A 23,398-nucleotide genomic window follows, 5' to 3' on the forward strand; every position below is an offset into this window, starting at 1 on the left:
AGAGATTCTCAATCCTGGGTACACATTAGAATCACCAGGAGCCTAAACCCCACTTCCAAACCATTTAAATTAGAATCTTTAGGTAACAGTATTTTTAAAAAAGCTCCCCAATTTGCTTCAAAATCTTAACATAATATAGAGGAGAGGATTGGATTGTGCAAAGATACAGATGAGACAAAGTTATCCCTGCCTTAATAATTGTTGAAATTGGGTGATGAGTACAAGGAGGTTCATTATACTATTCAGCATACTTTATTAAGTGTTTGAAATTATCCATAATAAAACGTAGTTTTACAAAAGCTTCCCAGGTGATTTTAATGTGTAATCAGAATCTGCTTCTTGGGGAACCCAAACTTGTAATAGGAACTATGAAACTAGAATCTTTATTCTCTTTTCTTTTTAATCTCTCTACTAATTAATTGATTGATTAATTAATTAGATAGATGATTAATAAAAAATGCTTATAAATGTTTATTCAGACCTAGAATAGTCCTAGCCCCATGTCCAGCTCTGGAGACCCCTAAAGGAGCTTACAGTATAGTTAACTTAGACGTACTTGTAAACAAATAAGCTATAGGTTCATATGGATGACATATGTTCAGGGAAGAGTAGGACATAAAGGAAGTGTGTGTGTGTGTGTGTGTGTGTCAGGAGAAATCAGTTGTACCGTGCGGAAACATCAGGAAGTACTTTGTGGAAGAGTAACTCTGAAGAGTAGTTTGGTGAAGTCTTACCGACCCTTTAAGATCCAGCTCAAATTCCGTTCCTAAATCCTTAATTTCTGGTATCAAACAAAAATAATCTCTGTCTCCACTCTGTTTGGAACACTTTGTTTCTACATATTATCTCAATTACATTAGACCTCATGTTACTACAGTATGTTATAAGTTTCTGAGATGAATTGTTTTATATTTGCATCCTTCAAAACCTTCTAGAAAAGTTACTTGACCATCATAAGGACCCAATAAAAGTATACAAATTTAATAAAGTAAATTATCCTTATACTTTACTGTTATATTAAATAATTTTGTCATATTTGACATTTGAGTTTACTCATATAACCTGCATTGGCAATCAATATTAATTTAGGAAAGAGCACTGGTTTAAAAGAAAAATATGTCAAGTTGGAAAGAGAATATCTTTTTGGTCAAAAAAAAATGGACACTGTTCTTTTCAAAGAGCTATAAATAAACAGCCTAATTTTTTCTGCTCACTGAAAGAGGCACACTATCTAGCCAAGTGTAGCCTTGAATGTTAATTTTGTTCTATTGAAAGCACCTGGGATTCAAAGGCTTTTCCTTCTCTGGCTTGCACAAGTGCTGTTTTATCTACTGCACAGAATTAGGAATGACCCCATTCTGTCACTTTGGTGGGAACAAATAATTAGAAGAAAGTTGGTTGACAGAGATAAAAAGCACAGAAAAAGAGAACAGCAAAGCACAGGACAAAAATATCAGTGAGGGGCTTTCTTGGCACTTTGTTAGTTTCAAATGAAGTCCTATTTTTGCTTTGAACTTGATAAATACAAGGCCATTTCTAATGCGTGGTGTAAAAGTTCTGGCATATCTAGTAAAGTGCCTGAAGGCCCCCGCCAGAGCGTATATCAGTAAACCTACAAATCAAGAATGGCACAAGGAATGACTTGGTTCAAGAACGACTGTGGCACAAGAAGCACCAGGAATGACCAGGCTCCACCTGCTTCTTGGGTGACTGTCTAGTTCCTTTAACACTTAACCCTAATCATTTGCAACCATTGCACCGAAGCAAGCAATTTAGAAATGAACTCTGTTATGCGAAATGAACAGAAATTCCCAAATAAGTGTTTCTGCTATCAATAATATAATTTTTGCTTTTTATTTTTCAACTCCAATGAGATAGAATCATGACATGAGGGGTTCAGCGTTCAACATGAGTACAATTTACTGCAGAACAACTGTTTTAAACACTAGAAAACATGTATTTTGAGAAAAATCATGAGATATCGCCAATAGCAACAAGCACTTTATACTTATGTCAGCTTTTTGCTGACTAATACTTCTGCCAAGAGCAACTAGAAACACTGGATAAAATATTACACGATATCTATTTCAAAGCATGAGAGACCTACAATGAGGCTGTCTTTCGGGGGCCAAAATCCCAGAGAGAAGAAAAGCACAATAATGTAAGCCAACATTCAGTCAACTTTACCTCTTATAGTGTTTGTCAGTTCAAGAGCAGCACTGAGAAGCTGTGAAATTGTGACTTTCTACTAGTCTTAGGAGTTAAAAAAAAAAAAGAATTTAAAATGTCTGTGATTAATGAGTTAAAAAAAAAGTTCAGTAGAGGACTATAAGCCTATATGTAAAAAATAAAAAGGAAATTGCGAAAATGAAAATTTTAACAACTGAAATTAAGAGCTCAATATAGAGATTAATGATATATTAAACAAGCTGAAAAGGTAGTGCCTGCCTCTGAGGAATAGGAAGGGAGTAGTGATGTGGGGTACAGGGAGTCTTTTAGGATTTTGATGATATTCTCTCCCTTTTACTGGGTTACATGATGTATTTACTTTATAGTAATCTCTCAACCTAGATACATGATTTATATTCTGTTATATATGTGTGTTTACTGATGAGACTTGTTCACTAAAACATGAAATACCCCCACGGAGACACTCTGAAATTCTTGGCGGGATGGGGTACTTCAGAAAGCTGAACTCCTGAAGGTGGAGAAAACTAACAAGAAAAAACAGATAACATTTTCAGTAGAAAACTGTTCAACACTTAAATGACTTTTTCTGAGCTGACTTGTTGGATTAACTGACATTTACCACTCCCTCTCTTCATCCTTCTGATGGATGCCCATGGAATGCTGAATACTCAGTTGTAAGTTCACGCACTCTTCCCATGTGTTAGGGTGTGTGATTACAAGGGTCAATTGTGCTTGCTACTCAACTTGAAACTAAACTCGTTGTACTTGTTCCTTTAATAACAAGGTTTAGTTAAATATTATAAACTGATGACATTTGAGAGCAAAAAGGAATCATTTTTATGAAAAGTTGAATGCTTTCTCAATAAAGGTGAATCAGTAGAAAAGAAAAATAGATTGCATAATGAATAAGGAAGGATTCTGAGGAATAATCTTTTTGTGTTCATACACCACTAACATGTTATCCATTGAGAAAGATACAATTCAGAATTTTGCTTGGCACTCACTGACACCCCTGTTATGATGAGGTGAATTGTGTCCCCTCAAAAAGATATATTGAAGTCCTAACGCCAAGTATCAGAATTAGATCTTATTTGGAAATTGGGTCTTTAAAGAGGTAATCAAGTTAAAATAATGCTATTAGAGTGAGCCCTAATCTAATATAACTGTTGTCTGTATAGATAGGAGAAATATGGACACGGAGACAGACATGTACAAAAGGTAGATACCCAAATGAAGATAGAGAGTTAGTGATGAATCTTCAAGCCAAGGAATGCTAAGGATTGCTGGCAACCCCCAGATGCTGGGAAGAGGCAAGGAAGGATCTTACCCCAGAGGTTTCAGAGAGAGCATAGCCCTCGTGATGCCTCGATATCAGACTTCTAGCCTCCATAATTATGAGACAATAAATGTCTGTTGTTTTAAGCCACCTAGTTTGTGGTACTTCGTTACAGCAGCCCTAGAAAACTAATACGAGTCCTAAAGAATATTATCTCCTTTCCTTTAGCTCACAGAATTCAGTCTCAGCCTGCCACTGCCCTCCTAGTTGCTATCTGGGTTTCAGTTTCAGTACTTTGATGAGACTTCGAATAATGCAACAAAAGTCTAATCATTTGTTTGAAGCCCCAAAAAGACATTAGGAGAATTGCTCTAAAATTTGAGGCAAGTGAATGTATGAGTAATAGCTTGAGATAAGGGCTTATTTGTACAATTTCAAATTGGTTAATGACTATGTTAGTTCATATAAATTGCATAGTTATTTATTTAAACATGACTTAAGACTTAAGATGATTTAAGAAGGCAGGAATCCTGTTGTGCTAATAATTGGGCACTGGGTTAACTCTGGAGTAATCGCCTGGTATGAATTTCCCTGTCTCCCTCATCTTCTTCCCTCTCTATAATATGCACCCAGCTTCCCAAAAGGACACCGTCTTTGCTCCTGCAGCCATGGAATGCACCATCTCCAGGAGCAGAGAGCAGAAAGAGCCATTGTAAACCCCAGGCTGCTGCAGCAGGCCGGGCCCTGTCATGGGAGGCTCAAAGACTACCTGTGAGGAAGGTGCTTTTCAATGGGTGGTACTATTTTGGGTTCTCCTCACCATTTTTATATTGTTTAGATGGAAAAACACGTCTGCATAAAATGTAATTGGTAGTTTCATATTATTTTTAACCATGGGAAGAAAATTCTCCCTATATAACATCCATTGTTGATATTTGGTCATCTAACATATGTATGTTTCTTATTCCCACTCTCTATGAAGGTAAGATAATAATTCAAATTCTTAGAAAAAGAATTGCCTTCCCAGAAAGTATATGATTTTGCCAGAGGCCTTGATCCAAAGACATTAACACTTGTATCTCTTATACTTTGTAGGGTTGGTGAGGGTGGATTTTTTTTTTTGGTGGGGGACTTGCCTCTCATGTCTCAAAGCAGGCAGCAGGATAGCTGCCCACTCCTTCTTTGAATAAAATTGATCCTGAAAGCTTTATCTTGAAAGCTCAGCACTACGTGCAAACTCTGATGGTCAAACAGTGTGGCCTCCTAGCTAGCTCCTGTGAGTAAAAGAGGTCATACAAGCTTCCCAAGAGGAGTGCATGTCAAACTTTCCTTATATAGGACACCTGATGGTTATTGCTTCCTGCCTCTGAGATCAGTGCTCCACCATACTCCCCACAGACGTGGTTTCCATGACCTTTCTTAAGTAACAACCCACTGGCATTGGGTCATTGTCACCATCTGGTGACTAGTGCTGCAAACCATTTACCCTGAAAATTGTCCACTACTTTCTTGGGCAAATTAGACAACAAAACCCAACTCCTAACAAACTGCTTCTCTTCACAATAAAGAAAAATAAAAATTTCGCTACAACTTTTCCCTCCTCTATTTAATTGCCATATTGTAATAATATTTTCCATTGTAAATATACAACATTTTAGATTAAATGATTTTAATTTTAGATTAAATTAAATCTTTGATGGCAAGTATAGCAGTCTACTTTCCATTCGTAACGTTATTTTTATGGGGAAATGTGTTCATAGTTTCAAACTACTGAGTGAATATATTATTAGAATCGGACTTTTGATTTGCAATTTCCTGATAATTGAAAGAAAACACACACACACACACACACACACATACCACCTCCACCACCACCACCAGATAAACATTTTGCTTCAATATCAGGATGCAAAATGTGTTATTTTCTTTCACCCTTTAAATACAATGTCATATTTCCCAAATCCCCATCTTTCTGTAATGGTGGGAAATTCAATTTCACTCATTGTTAGACTCTCCCTACTTCGTTTCATCAGGTTTATTCAAAGAGTCTTCTTCAGTCAAGTCTCAGTGACCAGCCCCTCGGTCTTTGGTCTTAGTGGTCACTGCTGAACGCAGTGACAGCACATAAAAGGCAGACGGTTCTGCTGGTCTCATCAACCAAGAGGCAGAGAGGCCTTTGCCAAGTATTCAGTCCCCTTCACAGAGTCTAGCCTGTCTTGGTGCCAGGTATGCCCTCCTCAGGAGTCCTGTCATCTCCCGAGAATGCTGAAGCAGCTGTTGTCTTCTTGTCTTCCCACGGCCAATGCCACCTGCCCAGGTGGTGAAGGGCCCTGTTCCTGTTTCAGGCCCCATCTGCTTTCCCTGCCAGAGTAAGTTCATTCAGGTCACTCTACACCCCCACTCCATCCCCGTCGACTTCCATTTCTCACCCACCACCTCCATAAAGCATTTGCTTAAAGAAGTCTTTTAATTCTGCACTGGGAGTAAAGGAAGCCATAGATCTGGACTCAAATCTTTGCTTGTCACCAAAGTTAGGGTTGTGGGGGAAGGACAAATACTCCTCATTCTTTCTGATTCTTCTGTCGGCGAACAAAATAGAAAGCAAGCAAAAGTAACAAAGAAAACAAACAAAAAGTCCCCCTCCCCCAAATTAATAAACTGACCTTCAACATATGTATACTTGTGATTGAACTCTGATTTTCTTAATCTTGTAAGGTGTTTTCCACACTCCGAGCAGTTAAATGTCACACTTTATTAAATTGTGTCATTGAGTCTTTAAAAAGGCTAATAGTAGAGACTGTTTGGATTGCATTTTGTGTGACTCGAAAGATATATATCATTCTGATTTTTTAAATTGGGGTTATTCCAGAAATTACCTTTGTGTAATAGGCACACTGAACTCCAAAATATTTAAACATAATTTTTGAGATGAGCGGCAAGATTTACTGGCACAGTTACAGGTGCTCTCGTGTGATGCTTCCTATGGAAAGGGAGAGATCCATTATTAACTTTGCTTTTTCCTTGTTCTCCCTCGATGCATGCCTCCCTCTGGAGTCATTAGCATAGCATTTACAATGAATAAATCTGTGGTTTATCTTCCTCCAATCAAAATTATTTCAGAATAAAGATATGAATGTCGAATAATACAGCTAAGATTTGAATGAACTTTTTAAAATGGCTTTTTTCTTTTATTTTATTCTTAAATGAAATATCAGGTATTTTATTGGTTGTGGCAGATAAAACAGTGAGTGAATCTGTGTCTGAACAAGCAAGGGAAAGAGATGACCCTACACCTGAATCACCCCTTGTCCTCACAAGGATCCCCTTAATCCTCATAGGAGCTTTGAGTGATTGGAGCTAATCACATTTGACAGAGAAGGAGGCTGAATGAAGCCCAGGGTCCTTCATGCATTCACTACCGTTACCCAGAGCCCACACCTGAGCTGGCCTGCGGAGCTGGGGGAAGTCCATGTCTCATCCACAGCCTCCAGGGGCTAAAGAGGCACCTAAAGGGCGTGACACACTGGAACCCAAAATATTAGTGGGAGTGGGAATGGGGGTGTGGATCAGTGGAAAAGGTGAAGTGAGTCTCAGCATTGTTTAAAATAACTGAAGTAGAATAAAGAAGAGAGAGGTATAGCCGTGTCCATCTGGTATAGTAAGGATGGGAATTATTTTACGTAACTTTTCTGTCATGTATCCACACAGAAACAAAAGCATTCAAAGGCCTTCAGAAGTTCTAAAAACCAAGTGCCTTTTGGTAATTCTCCTAGCTTTCATAACAAACGATAAATTTCTTAATGAAGAATATAACCTTTACGAATCTATTTTTTCCAGCTATTTAATTTCAGTTTGGACCCTGAGTCTTTCAGGAAAAAATATACTAGGGCATATTCAGAATATGACAGAGGGATAGAGAAAATGAGAAACACATAATGTACTTCGTCTTTGCCTCTCAACTGTCAGAACAATAGACATCACGAGAGAACTTGAGGTACATACTTCCTGTACAGCATAGTATCCTCAGGCTACAATGTTATACAAGCAATAATTATGCTATAGGGCAGCCGGATGGCTCAGTTGGTTAGAGCGGGAGCTCTGAACAACAGGGCTGCTGGTTCGATTCCCACATGGGCCAGTGAGCTGCGCCCTCCACAGCTAGATTGAAGACAACGAGCTGCCACTGAGCTTCCGGAGGGGTGGCCGGATGGCTCAGTTGGTGAGAGTGTGAGCTCTCAACAACAAGGTTGCTGGTTCAATTCCCACATGGGATGGTGGGCTGCTCCCTATGCAACTAAGATTGAAAACGGCGAGTGGACTTGGAGCTGAGCCGTGCCCTCCACAACTATGTAGATTGAAGGACAACTACTTGGAGCTGATGGGCCCGGAGAAACAAACTGTTCCCCAGTATTCCCCAATAAAATTAAAAAAATAATAATAATTATGCTACAATTGTTGCTATTGATGCAAGTACTTGAGTAGCTGAAAAGGAAAAATATTTTAAATCCGCCCAAGTCATGAATCCAGGGTACAAGTTCCTTCTTGAGGAACTTGTAATACATTTGTAATACATTACCAAAAAGTATGTCATGGATTTCATTGCTCTCAACCCAGAATCAGTGTTTTCATTTAGTTGAGAGGAGCCATTTCCCAGGTAGTTTGGTGACTAAGGGAAAGGGGTCCCTGGGCAGCTGACAATGTGGGAAGAATTATTAACCTGCCCAATGACCTCAAACTTTAAAACTGACTACTACTTATCATCATAGTAATATAATATATTAATGTTAAATTGTCGGATGGACTTTTATCTTCATCCTCTTACATAAGTTCATTCCATGCTGGTAATAGTTAGCTTCAGTGATTGTCTGGAGATTTTAATCCTCAGGAATGTTGGCACTGATACCAAATTTCTGTCTGGTGGTTGGGAGGTGGGGGAGGTGTAGCTGGTAAGACAGACAGACCTGAAATGATAAAGGGGATAGGGCAGAAAGCTGGGTGAGGAGTCTATGCCCTGGGTGGGATGGAGAGGTTCCAGGCTGGAGCTCAGCACAGCAGGTAGGAGTGGTGCTCGGATAGCATGGACAACTGGGGGTTGGTATTTTGTGTGGACAACTCCAGGGACAGAGAGCAAAGGGGTGATCACAGAAGATGTAGCATTAGAAGGGGGTTTGAGCAAGCAGGGCTGGGAGACAGAGCACAAAGCAAGGGAAAGACCCTATTGGTGTGAGACAGATGGGACAGTTGGCTCACACGGGGGACAAAGCCAATGGAAAAGGAAGCTGGGTGCAAAGATGAAAGTCAAGGTAGGATTGGATAAAGGCCAAAGACAGGTAGATGGAGGACCAAGATGAATATAAATGGCGGGGGAGGGGGTGAGGGCTGAGAGGTATATATGAGTCTGAGGAAGGATTAGTCATGGGGCAGAGGAAGGGGATAAGATAATGGGACTAGGGAAAGAAACAGGGGTGGGACTCAGAGAATGTGACCGCGAAATAATGGGGGGGACTAAAAATCATGGGGCATGAAGTGGGTGTGTGACAAATGGGGAAAAGGATCAAAGGGGGAGGGAGAGAGAAGCGAGAAAAGGGGTCTTAGCAGGTGGAAGATGAGGAGAATAGAAAGAAAGGAATAAAATGATCAAACAGAGATGGTAGAAAATGCAAAAAGAGAAGAAAGGAATATAAAATTAAGAAAGGGGGACTCATAGAGAGATTAATAGAGACGATATGTTCAGTGAGTATGTGGAAACAGAAAGGAGGACAGGAGAGGAGATGCAGACACAGCAGGAAAGAGGAAGGGTCAGGGAAGAGAGAGAGAGCGGTGCATAGAACTCAGGCCTTTAGCCCTTTCCTTGGAATAGAGAGAAAAAACCTGGCCTCAGGCGGAGGCACAAAGGCAATGATGGATGACATCAGAGAGAGGTCAAAGCAAGGGAAATGCAGAGAACAGAAGAAGAGGCATTGGCCAGAAAGTGGGCAATCAAATGAGGAGGGAAAGATGGTTTGAGATTGTGAGACACTGGGAGGCTGAGAGGTGCAATAGGGTGATGTAAATAATTGCCTCCTTGTCTCCCCATAGGTCACATATCAGCTAGGAGGTCCTCCTAGCAGTGACGCAGATACACTGGAGAGACATGTGGTCACCGTCGTCAGCAGTGTCGCCCATAAAGACGTAGGCAAGCTGGGGGGTCATGCTGGTATGGTCGCTGGCAGCACGGTCGTCGGAGGCAGGAGGAGGGCCATGCTGCACAGCTGAGAGGTGACAATGATCAGGGTGGTGAGGTCAACCATTAGAAATGTCTCTTCTTCAAACACGTGTGTGACACTAGCAAGTAAAAGGGCAAATTTGTTGCCTGAGGGTGGAATTCAGGAGGGTCTCTTCTGCAGGTGGGTGTGTGATCATGAACAGGGACATGAAGAAATGGGCAAGACACTGGTTCATGTTGGCCTGTACCTTGCCCGTACATCTTGGAGTAACAGGACAATAATGGAGAGTGGCTGTGAGGCCTTGGGTGTGTCCAAGTATAAAACAAGGTGAGTATGGGAACCCTGGAGGGTGACTGGGAGTCACTGCGGTGTAAACAGCAGAGTAAACCTCTGAGGTCTGAGCTGATGGGGGTTTCCTGCGTGTGATGGGCTGATCCTTAAAGAAATCTGAGGATGGTTGGAGAGTAGCTGGGTGACCTGAGAGATTCACTGAGGCTTGAGGGTGAAGGACTAAGTGATGACAGTACAAACATATGGTATATTGTTTCCAACCTTCCTCTCAATTTTGCGACTAACTTACAACTGCTCTAAAAATTAATTGTTAGCAAAAGAGAAGTTAGAAAGAAAGAGGGAGTGGGTGGGGGAATAGGACACAGTGGTGGGATGTTCTGGAGGAGAATACGTAGATGCCTCAAAAAATGAAAAAGAGAACTATCATATGACTGAGTAGTCCCACATCAGGGCATTTATCTAAAAGGACTGAAATTAGGACCTCCAAGAGATGTCTGCACTCCCATGTCCCTTGCACTGCTATTCACAATAGTCAAGATCTGGAAAAAACCTAAATGGCCCTAGAAAAATGAGTGGATACCAACAATGTGGTATTTACACACAGAGCAATATTATTCAGCCTTAAAAAAGGCGATTCTGCTTATTGCGACAACATGGATGAGCCTTGAAGATATTATGCTAAGGAAAATAAGCCAGTCATACAAAGACAAATGTGGCATGATTCCACTTATGTGAGGTATCGAAAATAGTCAAATTCATGGAATCAAAGCATGTAATGGTGGTTGCCAGGGACGTGAGGGGAGGAGGAAATGGGGAGTTACTGATCAACAGGCGTGGAGTTTCAATTAATCAACATATACACTAACTTCAAGAGATCAACTGCACAATATTGTTCCTATGGTTAACAATACTGCATTGTGCACTCAAAATTTTGAGTTAAGAGGGTAAATCTCCTGGTAAGTGTTCATACCACAATAAAATAAAATTGAAAAACAAAAACGAAAAGAATGGAGAATGGGGGATGAGACAGAGACACAGAGGGAAATACGGAGAAACAGGGAAAGGAAGGAACAGAGAGAGGGACATAAATAGAGAGGTCAGACTTTGAGTCCCTTCTCTGGGAGAACACAGAGGAAAACCTGGCCTCAGGTGAAGGAACAGAGGCAGTGATGGGTGACAAAAGCAAGGGACAGGGCAGAGCATAGAGGAGGCAGAGAAGATCAACTGATGGTTTGAAGTTATGAAAGGCTGACAGGATGAGCGGTAATGTGAAGGGAGAAATAGGGGACATAATCAACCATCTTGTTCTCAGAGTGATAGACAATCAGTGACAGAAGGGAGCAGTCCAACAGTGACGCAGGCACATCGCCACTCCATCCAATCCCCTGCTCTAAGAGATTTGACATAATTCTGGCATGGCTTCTAGCTCATAAGGCTGTATCCTAGGATGGCTCCCACCCCCACCCCATTACCCCATTAAAATGCCTGTCTGAGAAAGCTCAACTGTGGGGACAGAGTCCCAGAGAGCAGTTTCCAGGCTCTTGGCCTCACGTGGAAAGGTGCTGGCTCCGTTATTAGATGGCCATCAGCTGTAATCAGATGGCTATTCGCTGTGACTGGACAGCCATCAGCTGTTACCGGTTAGCCATTAGCCACTAATATAACTGCTGTGGCTATGCTAGAGGGTTGGTTGGTTAACAGAGAAGGGGATGGCAGATTGCGGATCGTGTGGATCCTAATTCCTGTGTCTCACCCGGCTGCCAGCGAGACTGGGGTGCAGGAAGACCCCCTGTTGGGGTACTGGCGGATGTTTGCTTTTGTGTCTTGACCAGCTGCCATCGAGAATATAGTGGTATGAACTCCCTATCCATGGCTCCTTTGGTGTTCCTTTTTGGCCTCACCATATCGGCATGACAAATGGTGCAGCGAGCAGGGTATGGTGCCAGCCAAAGCTCTCCGATTGGCGGTAGAGCCGTTTGTATGAACACTCAGTCTTAGGAAGCCCGTGAGGAGCGGCAACGGGAACAGGAAACGCGATCTGCTTGGGAGAAACGTGACCCCTCGGTGAATTGGTGGTTCTCTCAAGCCTCCGGATGGCATGCCACCCTGTTGGCCAAAGCAAGTATCGTCTTCCTTTTGATGGTATGCTGCTGCCGTAGGCCCCAAGAGTTGTGGACATCTGACACCAAGGCCTCCACCTATTCGGATATGCGGCAAGCAAGATTCCGGCCAGGTAAGAATGGTGTCTGACTCTGGGCAAGAGGACATGTGGCCCCCACACAGAGTGTGATGCCTGGTGGCCATTGTTCTCAGGAGTTGGAGCCCCATGGAGGGGTGGGAAGACGGGTCTCCAACCAGCATAGGCCACAGAAAGGGAAGGTCGTTGCGACCCTGTGGGCTGGGAAGTGCTTGTTAAGGCAGCCCAGATGCGGGGCTTGTAGTCCCAGAGGAAACGCTTGCTGAGTCCTCGGTGGAGGATGAGAGCGAGGTCGAGGTCGTCCCTCACCCCCAGGTTGGGGAGGACTTGGAGCCCTCGCCCTGCAGAGAGGGCACACATTGTGAGGCCAACGCACAGCCCTGGCGAATGACTGTGGGCTATGGGGAAGCGCCTTCCATCCCTGATTTGATGGACCGCTTGACTGTTTGCTTGGGAACGTGCCACCATGTAGTGGAACTGGCAGATATTTGCTTCCTGTGTCTTTCCCGGCCACCAGCGAGAATATAGTGGTATGAGCCCCCTATCCATGGCTCTGTTGGTGTTCCTTTTTGGCCTCACCATGTCCTGTGTTCTTGTGCGGGGAGTGGGACCTGAGACCCTGCATGACATCAACACTGCCAGTGTAATTTACTATTTCTTCTAGCTAACACCTGATAGGCCCCTGACCTCCCTTTTAGAGTAAAATGCCTGTTTTGTTTCTTTTTCCTTTGAAAACCAACTCCCTTCAGTTTTCTTGAAAAAATTTTAAAACTCTGCAGAACTGGCGATGATAAATACAGCCCTTGGCCAGCTTCATCTGTGTTGGAGGTGCTGATGTAGTTTCCTTTTTTAAAGTTATTTCAGGGAATTGAGCTCATTTGAATTTCACTGTTTAAAAAAAAAAAAAAAAAACCCACCCCCAAACAGTGCTGTTTCATGTTGGTTGAATAATTCACAAATGGACAGATGGAAGTGCACATATAGCTACAAACCAAGTGTGCCTTCATATAAGCACCCTTCTGTTAAATGTTCCCTGTTCAGTTCTATCATGGTTAAAGCAGGACATGGGAGGAATCCACAAAATCAACTTCTTCACTAAAATACTGCATTTACACGGATTTATTAAAATGATTCCTAGCAAAGCAATATGTCTCTGGAGTCTTATAAAATAAGAATAATTAGAATCCAGACATTGTACTACAAGATAAGCATTCTGTCCTAGAATTATACTCCTGGTTCTGAATTTCTTTAAAAAAAGTTTTTTTAGAAAAACACAATTAATGCTTTACCCATTCAAAAGCATGAATAGAAAAATAGAACTAAAGCCACACCATGTTTTCCTGAGACTCTCAGTCTATGTCTCCTGCACAGCGGCCGTGGGAGGGGCTGGGGCGGGAGGGGAGCCATGACTCAGGGAGTTAAGCATGAGCTCAGCTCCCAGAGCTTTTATCTAATTTTCAGTGACCTTGTGAAAATTACTTCAAGTGTCTGTGCCTCTGCTTGCTTTTAAGGTGAGCAGAGTAATATCAGCCTCCTACCAAGAGAGTATGGGGGTGAATAGCAAATGAGTATAATTGAAAATGCATTGCTAATACTGTGTGAAGAGCCATGTGAAGTGTCAAATGATAACCCGACTCAGTGTAGGGTGACTGGAAGGTGAGAGCGGTGACAAATAGCCCACTGTATTTCTCAATCTACAGCTCAGCCACGCTGTAGCGTGGAAGTTGTTTGAAGGCTTTGTCATGGTCTAAAGGGCATGAATAGCTTGTTTTAGTCCTAAAGAAATGAGACATTAACACTTGCATAATCAGGCATTTCAACAAGAATTTGGGAAAATATGTCTACTTGTAGTTTAGCTTAAGATCCTAGAGGCCTAAGAAGTCATTCAGTCCACCACTACCGAGGCCCAGTGGTCTCGGAACCACATCTTGGAGTAAAGCCATTTCCCATGGGAAGACACTCACCACCTCCTGGTGAATGTGTGAAGCAGCAATCCTTCCGGATACTGATTTGAATTCTGATTCCCTATCACATCTATATGTTGGCTCTAGTTCTACTCTCCAAAGCAACAAAATCAGTCTATTCCTTTTTCCATGTGACACAATTTCAAATTTTTGAAGTCAGAGCTTCCATTTTTCTTGAGTGTATGTCTTCAGCTGAAATATTTCCCATTTTATTCCTTATATGACACGGTGCCCATAGCTTCTCATCATCAATGTCATCTTCTTGTAATTCATTCTAACTTGTTATTGTTTCTCCTAAAATATATTCTTCAAAACGTGTCACTAACTTAAGAGGTGGGTCTAATAGTTTAAAGCATAGTGGAGACTCTTTCATTTAAATTTTAATCTAACAGATATTTATTGTTTGACACTATAGCTACAACGATGAAAAAATAAACATAATTCTTGTCTTTGTGTAGCTTGTATTTAGGAATGCTAAAGCTGTGAGAAGAAGACCCCCTCCCTTCCCAAGAGAAAGTTAAAAAAAAGTCAATAAATAATTCAAAGTCATGTATGTGTGTCGTGGTGCATGCGGCTGATTGGTACTCAGCATCATTCCTCCTTCTTTTCAGTTTGCCTTCCTTTTCTGCATGACCTGAAAAGCCAACACTACACTTCCCAGATTGCCTGATAGGTAGGATTCTGAATGAGAATTAGGTTCCACCAAATAAACGCAACTCAATCCAAAAGGAGAGGGAGGAAAATGGAAAAAAAAATCTAGGTAAACAATGGCCAAATTATGAAAAGCTTTATAAGGTATATTTGGTGTTTAGATGTATATTTGGAGTTTAGATGGCAGAACCAACTTGATGTGGTGATAGAAGTGTAAGCATGGTGATGGAAAGAAAGGTATTAAAGAGAATGCCCAGGCTTCTAGCTTGGGAACTGGGAAAATGGCAGTGCCAGTCACAGAGATAAGGAGAACAAGAGATTAGTCATATCTGGGGGAAAATATTGTTAATGCGCTGTTGTACCTGTTGAATTTGAAGTGCTGGGGGAAACCCAAGTGGAAATGTCCAGTAGACAATTAAACCAAAACCAAAGAATCAGAACCACAAAAGAGTGATGTAGGTATAGAGATTGATTTTTGAATCATCATGATAATTGAAGTCATGGAAGTAGACAACATCAGCCAAGGAAAGTGTGAGGATCAAGTACAAGAAGGGCAGCTGGATGGCTCAGTGGGTTAGAGCGCGAGCTCTGAACAATAGTGTTGCCAGTTCGATTCCCACATGGGCCAGTGAGCTGCGCCCTCCACAACTAGATTGAAGACAACGAGATGCTGCTGAGCTTCCAGAGGGGTGGCCGGATGGCTCAGTTGGTTAGAAAGCGAGCTCTCAACAACATGGTTGCTGCATAGGATGGTGGGCTGCACCCCCTGCAACTAAAGATTGAAAACAATAACTGGACTTGGAGTTGAACTGCGCCCTCACAACTAGACTGAAGGACAACAACTTGGAGCTGATGGGCTCTGGAGAAACACACTGTTCTCCAATATTCCCCAATAAAACAATTAAAAAACAAAACAAAAAAAAAACACAAGAAATGTAACAAAACAACGTGTACCTTAGACCCTCAGCACTGTAGCCCTAGGGTGACCTCAGTGAAGTGAAAAGTCCCACTACAGTGATGACTCATATTGCATTAATATAAACCTCGGATCTGATTCACACAAACTTTAGTTAGACCACTTAGTCTGTTCTCAGTGGTAGATACCCAACTCAAACTAGTTTAAGGGGGGAAAAAAGCATGGGCTCTAACAGCTAGGAGATCCAACGTAGATTTCACACATCGGTGCATTCAGGGTCTTAAAGCTTATTTCTGCCTCTAACTTGAGCTGCCTTCTTTAGGGAAGCTCCTTGTACGTGGCAAACAAGATGAACCCCGGCCAACCCAGCTCACAACCTCGAAGCTTAGCACTGTCAGTGGAAAGAATATTGTGTTCTCCAAGTGCGCATATATTAATCCTGGAGAGGACACCGATCAGTCCTGCCTAGTTCTTATGTCCAACATTAATTCAACTGCAGTGGCCAGGGAAATGGAGCACTGTCATTGGCCAACCTACATCAAGAGTTCTAAGAAAAATTCAAATTCTTAAAATCCACTCCAGACCTTCTGAATCAGATTATATGCAAAAGAGTCCCAGAAGTTAATATATTTTTACAAGCTCCTCGAGTGATTCTTATAGCAGGGGTTCACGGATCACGTGATGAGAAATACCGCAAGCTCCATAAATGGCTTGCACAAGACACTGCCTGAGAAGATCTCAGCTCTGCACCCTGCCAGTCTTGGTGAAGGTGGAAAACATTCAGGCTTTTGAGTGCATTTGAATGGACTTGGGTCAAATTTGGTCTGAGTCACTTTCTTAAATGTGTGACCAGGCAATTCACTTAACTTCCCTGACATTTAGTTCCCTCATCTCAGCAGCCAGGGAAAATACGTACCTCGAATGCTTGTGTTAAAGAAAACAACTTGTGTGAGGTCCAGTTGCCCAGTAGCTCTCTCATCGTTGTTCAGGCCCCTCACTCCCATGACTAATGTCAAGGCTTTCCATTGCTCAGGGTGTGGATCGTGCCTCCTGTATCACCTACCATTTGTTGTCCGAGGCCTCAACTCTCCACGTTCAATCCTTCCATACCCGTTAAGGCCCCAAACTCTGTATTTCCAGGATGCTACACTCTGCCTGCCCAGCTTGACCCTCAGTGTCTGTCTGCCCCACCTTTTACTTGCGATCCCTTCCAGGTGCCCCCGTCTCCACACCCAGCTTGCTCAGGGGACCTCTTTGACCTCCACATTCTGTATTTCTGAACCCAGGCTACAGGCCTGCAGTATATTTTCACATACAACTTAGTACAAGCAGCATTGTCTTAGTGTGAAAGCTAATCTTGGCTCTTAGAGAGTGTCAGATTATAGGAGAAATAGCAATTATCACTCTTTCTCAGGAGAAAACCTCTCATATAAAGGATTTGACAATAGATGGACTCATGAGGCTCTACCTTGCATAGCCACAGTTAGATAAAAATAGACAAAAACTCAGAAATGCCATATTACATTTTTCATATGTTTTCTCCTTCATCATTTTTTAATATTCTTTTTCCCCCAGCTGCCATATTGGGAGAAAGAGAAAAGCAAAGAGGACATAGAAAATGAACCTGTTATTTTAAAAGAAAATGACTCCACTTATGAGAACCCTGAAGGGGTTGACACAGCACACATTAGAAATGGAACAATTAATAAAATGGTGTCAGCACTCTGTGACCTCATGCCACCAGAAAGTGTTTCACCAGGCAAATGGGCAGGCTATCAGGCTGCTACCAAATATGTGCTGAAAAGGAGTTCGTATAATTGCTCTTATGTGAGGATGCTGTTTAAGCACAGCTTTTTTAGCTTCTAACTTTCTTGTATATCAAATGCTTTCTGCTGTATTTTGCATATTCTGCCCTTTTGTGTGGAGGTTGGGTGGGTGCCAGAAAGTAAGTTAGTGGAGCTCTCACCCGAATTATCCAAGAACCTTTATTCTATACTTTGCTCCTTACAATAAGAGGCATAAGAGGCATTTTTCTTCTAAAGAACTCAAAATGGTAAGACACTCTTTTGGTATTATCTCACCTTACACTGTCCTGTTTTTCCTTCCCTGTACTTTCTTTGTTGACACACCCCAGAAGCCTGGACCTTCTTGCCTCCAGAGAGGAAGGGGCAGGAAAGACTTGGAAATCCTGGTTTTTATTTTCCAAATCCTAAACACTGGAGGGAGGAAAAAAATTGTGGGTCCAGGGAAAGGGAACTTAATAAGCATGGTGGGTAAAGGATTCCGCAAGATGAGAAATATTCCCCAGGATTCAGGGCTGTGGGGAAAGAAATGGGAGAGCTCAGGCCCTGCTTCCTGGTGGTGCCACTAGAAAGCCAGCAAGATCCCTGAGGGTCTTGGGTCCCAAAAGAACTGAAAGGCCTAAAGCCAGAAAAGCAATGGAGACCAATGCTTTGTGGGTTCTCTAACCAGAACCATAAACCAGGTGTGTCCAACTTCCTGGTGGGTAGTTAAATGTGAGATTTGAAGTGGTGTAACTGGGACACAACTGGGGCTAGTGCAGAATGCTAGTGTGTACCATGCCCCAAAGCAATCTGATTCTACATGTAAAACTATTGGGAGGGTCACAGAAATCAATCTATTGAACTTGACAAGTTTGGGGCCATGGTCCAGGGGCCATATTGATTCTTGGTAGTATCTAGTTTGGGCAGGTTACTAAGGTCCAGGGCACATTCAATGCCTTGGTGTCACATAAACCCCCAAACATTGTCATTAACTCAGAGTGCAATGGAAGGGGTGAAACCTTGACCTGACCCAGGAATGAAACCTTGAACTGACCCAAGTAACTACTTATAGAAATTTCAGGAGGAGGTTTAAAATGGAGATTAAGTTGCGTTATAGAAATTTTCAAAAGGTTCCTGTACACCTGACTTTGTGGGTTGATGATACGCCTATCATCAGAAAGGTGTCTCTGATAGTTTTGACTTTGCCAGTGTGAGTCTTGGTGCTACTAACAACCAGCAATGTGATATCAGGAAAGCTACTTAGTATTGCAAGCCTCCGTTTCTTTATCTATTAAAGGGGAATGATAGAAATACCTCTTCAGAAGTTTGCTGTGTTAAATGAGACCAGGTAGCTCAAGGACCTGGGATAATGCTGGAGTCCTAATAAGCAAGCACTCAAATTGGAACTCTTGGTACCAATAATGACTATACCTTGTGTTCATTGCCTCATGGGTAATTTAGTGAAACAATAATTGGTGAACTTTTTTTGTATCAATACTGAGAATGTCATTACATTGATTCTCTTGTCCTTTAAGATACGTTTCCCATCTGGCTCCTCTCACCCTCATACCAAGACACTCGTGGAGATTCCCCTATTAGTCCTCTAGAAATCATCAGACTCTCTTAAATCTTAGGTTTAATGCAGTTTAGGACCAAGCTAAGGTCTTTCCTACAAATTGCAGTGAATTTGGGCTTCAATCTATAGACTTGAAGAAATCAAATATTTTTTAAAGCTTTATTTTCCATCTACCTTATTTCCACTTCTGATTAAAAGTCTGTGAAAGGAAAGCTTAAGACCACTCAGCGGGTGTTCCTACCCATTCGGTGGCCTGAGCAGGGGGAGCTGCAGACCAGTCCTCAGGGGCAGGCTGAGTGCTCCAGTCTTCAGCACTGCTGCCTAGGTGTGGAAGGCACCTGCGCACCTTCAGATGAGTCTGTGACCTCAGGTTGAGTAGCAGGAAATGCAGGAGCAGTCCCTCCACTCTGAAGTTCCTCCTTGGTCACAGCCTTTTCAGCAGTCGTCTTCTCTTCATTTCACTCTCTTCAGGATCTCTGTAGAAGTAAAGATCAGGCATGACCTGCCATGGGTGTTCGTGGGAGATGGTGCCATGTACACGCAGAACTGCCTGGGCCAGCACCCACCACATCAGACCCACGGAATGAGCTCAGTTATTGTCATACGGGATGGTAATGTCCACACAGTGCAGAGGACACTTTGTGGTACACACAGCTATGGTGGGCAGCCCTGGGATCAGTAACATCCAGAAGTCTTGGCTCTTGGAAGGCTATCTGGATCTGGTTAGTGAAGGTTCCAGAAGGAAGCAGCCAGCAATAGGAATGGCTCCGGAGGCAGCAGCAAACTTCAGCACAGCCCACTGGCCAGTATTTCTGGAGAATGTGACACTGACATCAGCCAGGTTTTCCATGGGCAACAACGGCATGAGCTGAAAGAAGAAGATTCTCTCAGGTTCTCTTCAGATTATAATGTAGATGCCATCATTTTTCCTGTAGCGGATGTACTGTTCCATTTGGAAGTCAAAGTTGGTACCCCCTAAATGGGTTTCTGCTGCAAGCAATTTGAGGAGATCCTCCTCCTTCATCTGCAGGATATCGAGGGCTCTGGACGTTGTGAAAGTTTCTCTCTAGCGGAAACCCAGAACAACGCCATACGGATCCCTCTCTGAGTAGCTCGGAAGCACCAGGAAATTTAATTGAAACATAATGAAGACACTTCTGTGAGGGGCTTCGACCACATACATGGTCTTTTCAACCTCTAATTTGATTCAAGGCCAAAAGTCAGAATACTCACAGAAGGAGAAGTTTAGACGTCTCTTATACTAAAAGCTCTAAATAGCACTTCTCTCAGCTGGACTTCTGAGTTGTAGCAATGCCTCGTTGCTACGAAATTTTGTGTTAAGTTTTTTACACAAACCCTTCACACTAGTGGAGAAAATCACACAACTCTCAGCTCTCCACCTGGACCTTTAGTTTTGCCTGTCAATTCTGGATTTCCCTAGTTACCTTTCTCCTTTCCATTATCTATGATGACTCTTCAGACCACTGATTATGTGGCATCCTGCCCCACTCTCAGTAGAAGGTCTCATTTTCTACTCGCTCTAGATTGTTCCCTCTGGACTCCTTGGCAGCCATCCTCCATTGGTCAGCTTATACCTGTATCTTCAGCTGCTCCTTTTCCTGGTTCCTCCTCATTATGTAAACTTGCTCACAGAATTCCTTTATTAAAAAAACAAAGAATAAAAAATGAAATTGTCACTCAGTCCTAGGTGTCCCAGTAGCTACCTTCCTATCTCTAACTTTCCTTTCAGACTCAAGCATTTTGAAAGTGTTATGTCTGCTTTTCTCTCCACTTCCTCATCTCTTTGTCATTCTCCCACCCACCAGAGTGTGTGGTGTATGCCTCTTGCCTTTCCACAGAAACTGTTCCTTCTTGACAAATCCAGCGGCAAACTTTGTGTCCTCACCTCTATCCAGAGGTGTCTGACACTACTGAGCTTTCGTGGTCCTCCCACGTATCTGCGAGCTCCTTCTACAACTTCTCTCTGCCTAGCTTTTATATAGGTAGCTATGTTTTCAAAGGGTCTTCCTGGGCCTCTTCTCTCACTCTTCATTCTCTCCCTGAGTGAAACATCTAATCCTGTGCCTTCAATTAACATAAAAAATCTACTGGTGTAATTAGAATCATTCTTATCTTTCCATCTCCTCAAGTCACATAGCCAGTCTCCAAGTCTTTTCAAGTCTTCACCTCAGCATTTTAAACCCATGAACTTCCCCTCATTGCCATTACCCAAAACTAACTTGAGAATCTTGTCATCTCTCACCAAGACTTTTGAGGTCGCCTCCTGGCGGGGCCTACTGTCTCTCATCTTGGTTTCCTCTAAACAACATCACAGCCGGAGAGATTGTTTTAAAATAGAAGTCAGCAAACTCTTTCTGTAGAGGACCAGATAGTAATTATTTTAGGATTTGCGAGCCTTATGGTTTCTGCTGTAACTATTCCGATCTACTATTGTAGTATGAACTCAGCCACTGACAATATGTAAATAGATGGGTGTAGATGTAATTCAGTAAAACTAGTTATAACATAGGCAGTGGACCAGATTGGGCCTACAAGCCATGGTTTGCTGATATCTATTTTAAAACATAAACTTCAACATGTTCTTCCCATTTCCTTTAGGATAAATTACAAATTCTTAAAAATAGCTTATGAGCCCAGCCAGGACTCTTACCATCCACCTCCATCACAAACTCCGCTCCAAACATACTGGAAGACTTGCATCATCGCATTGTGTTTTTTCCCACAGCTGACTAAGTAGATCTATTCGGTGATAATATTCTAAATAACACAAGCTTAAGAGGCATGAAGTGATGTAGGTTTGAGTTACAGCTCGAGCCTTGCTAAAATTGTAATCTTAGGCAAGCCTCAATTCCCTCATTTATGGACGTAAATGGGCATAATTATGCTATCTGGGAATAATAGTATGTGCCTCCTAGATAATTCATTTGCTTATACGTAAATGGCATCGTGAAGATGAACATCATTCGGGAACTGTAAAGTGTTATATAAATGTCCACGTTGCCTGCATAGGCTTCTCCGGTCCCCATATCTCCCCTTCCCCATCAGACTGCCTCAGCTGGTGTTCTCTTTACATGCATCTACTTTTTGGCAGTGCAGGTCGGCCACAGCTTAGCGGAGCCCTGGAGGATTCAGACACCTGCGCCCTGCTCAGATCAACCCACTTGTTCCTTTGCCAGAGCAGCCCACTCCCACTTCCCTGCCCCAGCTCCAACCCCAGCTTCATTGCTGGAGCAATTAATCACTGCCACGAGGGTTAATTAGAAATGATGTGTGTGTGTGTGTATGTGTGTGTGTGTGTGTGTGTGTATTTGTGTGTGTTGGGAGAGGTGGTGATACACAAGGGAAGAATTAGGCTACTCACTGTATCTGGCCTCATTCCCTCACGATCCCAGTGAGGAAACAGTACATTTCTAAGTGGAGGAATTAGGAGCTGAGCAGATGTAGTAAGTAGAAGCAAGTCAAACCAATGCATATTTATGGATCATGCATTCCCTTTGTGAGCCTGGGGATTATTTCCACCTATTTGCAGCACCAGAATACAGTCCATACTTAAACATATAACATTCTTTTTATATTTGCTTTTTTAAAAAGCTGCTTTGTCCTTCTATGATTGTCTTATTATTTAAATATTCTTTGAATCATTCAGGGTTCTTTACTCACCTATTGAAATTTCCTGACAAGCATTAAAAGCACAGGAAATTAATCCTCCACATTCCTTAAAGATCTGAAGAAGTAGCAGCTCTCACATCCTGGGCACTGGGATCAATTACAGAGAAGGACACTATAAAAAAGCAGCAAAGGAATACAAAACAGCTGTTTCTCATTTGCTGCCTGTAACTAGATCAAATTAGTTTTTTCATCATAGAGAACTAGCAAATGCACTTTTAAATGCTTTATAGAACATTCACCTTTTGGATTACCAAATTACTAAGAGCATCATGACAGGCACTTACATAAATAAAATTCATTTACTGTAAGTGGCACCTCTTACAGAGAACTTATGTATACATATAAATTCAAAAAAGAATCTTACGCATATTGTAACATATTCACAAAGGAGGAAGTTCCGAGGGGTTTTGAAAATTGATTTTTATTTCAAATTTGATTAGAAGTGTATTTCATTGCCTTAATCATTCTTTTTTTTTTTGCTTCAAAAAACTCTATATTCCTTTATGTAAATTAATTAACTGTACAAAAGCTTCTAGACCTTGCATTATAGCAACTACTGTATACAGGGTATGGCAATTAACTTGTTGCAACGATGTTGCTAACCTTTTTTCATATCAGAGGGATCATTCATTATGAATTTGTACCAATTGGACACAC

The 23,398-nt window shown here is 42.1% G+C and overlaps 1 long non-coding RNA gene and 1 pseudogene across 2 annotated transcripts; one reads left to right on the forward strand and one right to left on the reverse strand.

Moving 5' to 3' along the window:
• The first annotated feature begins 8,430 nt into the window (after window positions 1-8,430).
• LOC117020502 (uncharacterized) lies at window positions 8,431-12,188 on the forward strand. Of its 2 annotated transcripts, XR_004422713.1 has the most exons (4): window positions 8,431-8,521; window positions 9,545-9,724; window positions 9,853-9,999; window positions 11,956-12,188. It is a non-coding gene; the product is annotated as an uncharacterized LOC117020502 (long non-coding RNA). The 2 variants fall into 2 exon arrangements; XR_004422712.1 differs by having other exon boundaries at window positions 9,545-9,999.
• A 7,077-nt stretch (window positions 12,189-19,265) lies between these two features.
• On the reverse strand, window positions 19,266-21,104 carry LOC117020694 (40S ribosomal protein SA-like; annotated as a pseudogene).
• Window positions 21,105-23,398: the final 2,294 nt, after the last annotated feature.

This window comes from Rhinolophus ferrumequinum, chromosome 3 (assembly GCF_004115265.2).
Source record: "Rhinolophus ferrumequinum isolate MPI-CBG mRhiFer1 chromosome 3, mRhiFer1_v1.p, whole genome shotgun sequence".
Lineage (NCBI taxonomy): Eukaryota > Metazoa > Chordata > Mammalia > Chiroptera > Rhinolophidae > Rhinolophus > Rhinolophus ferrumequinum.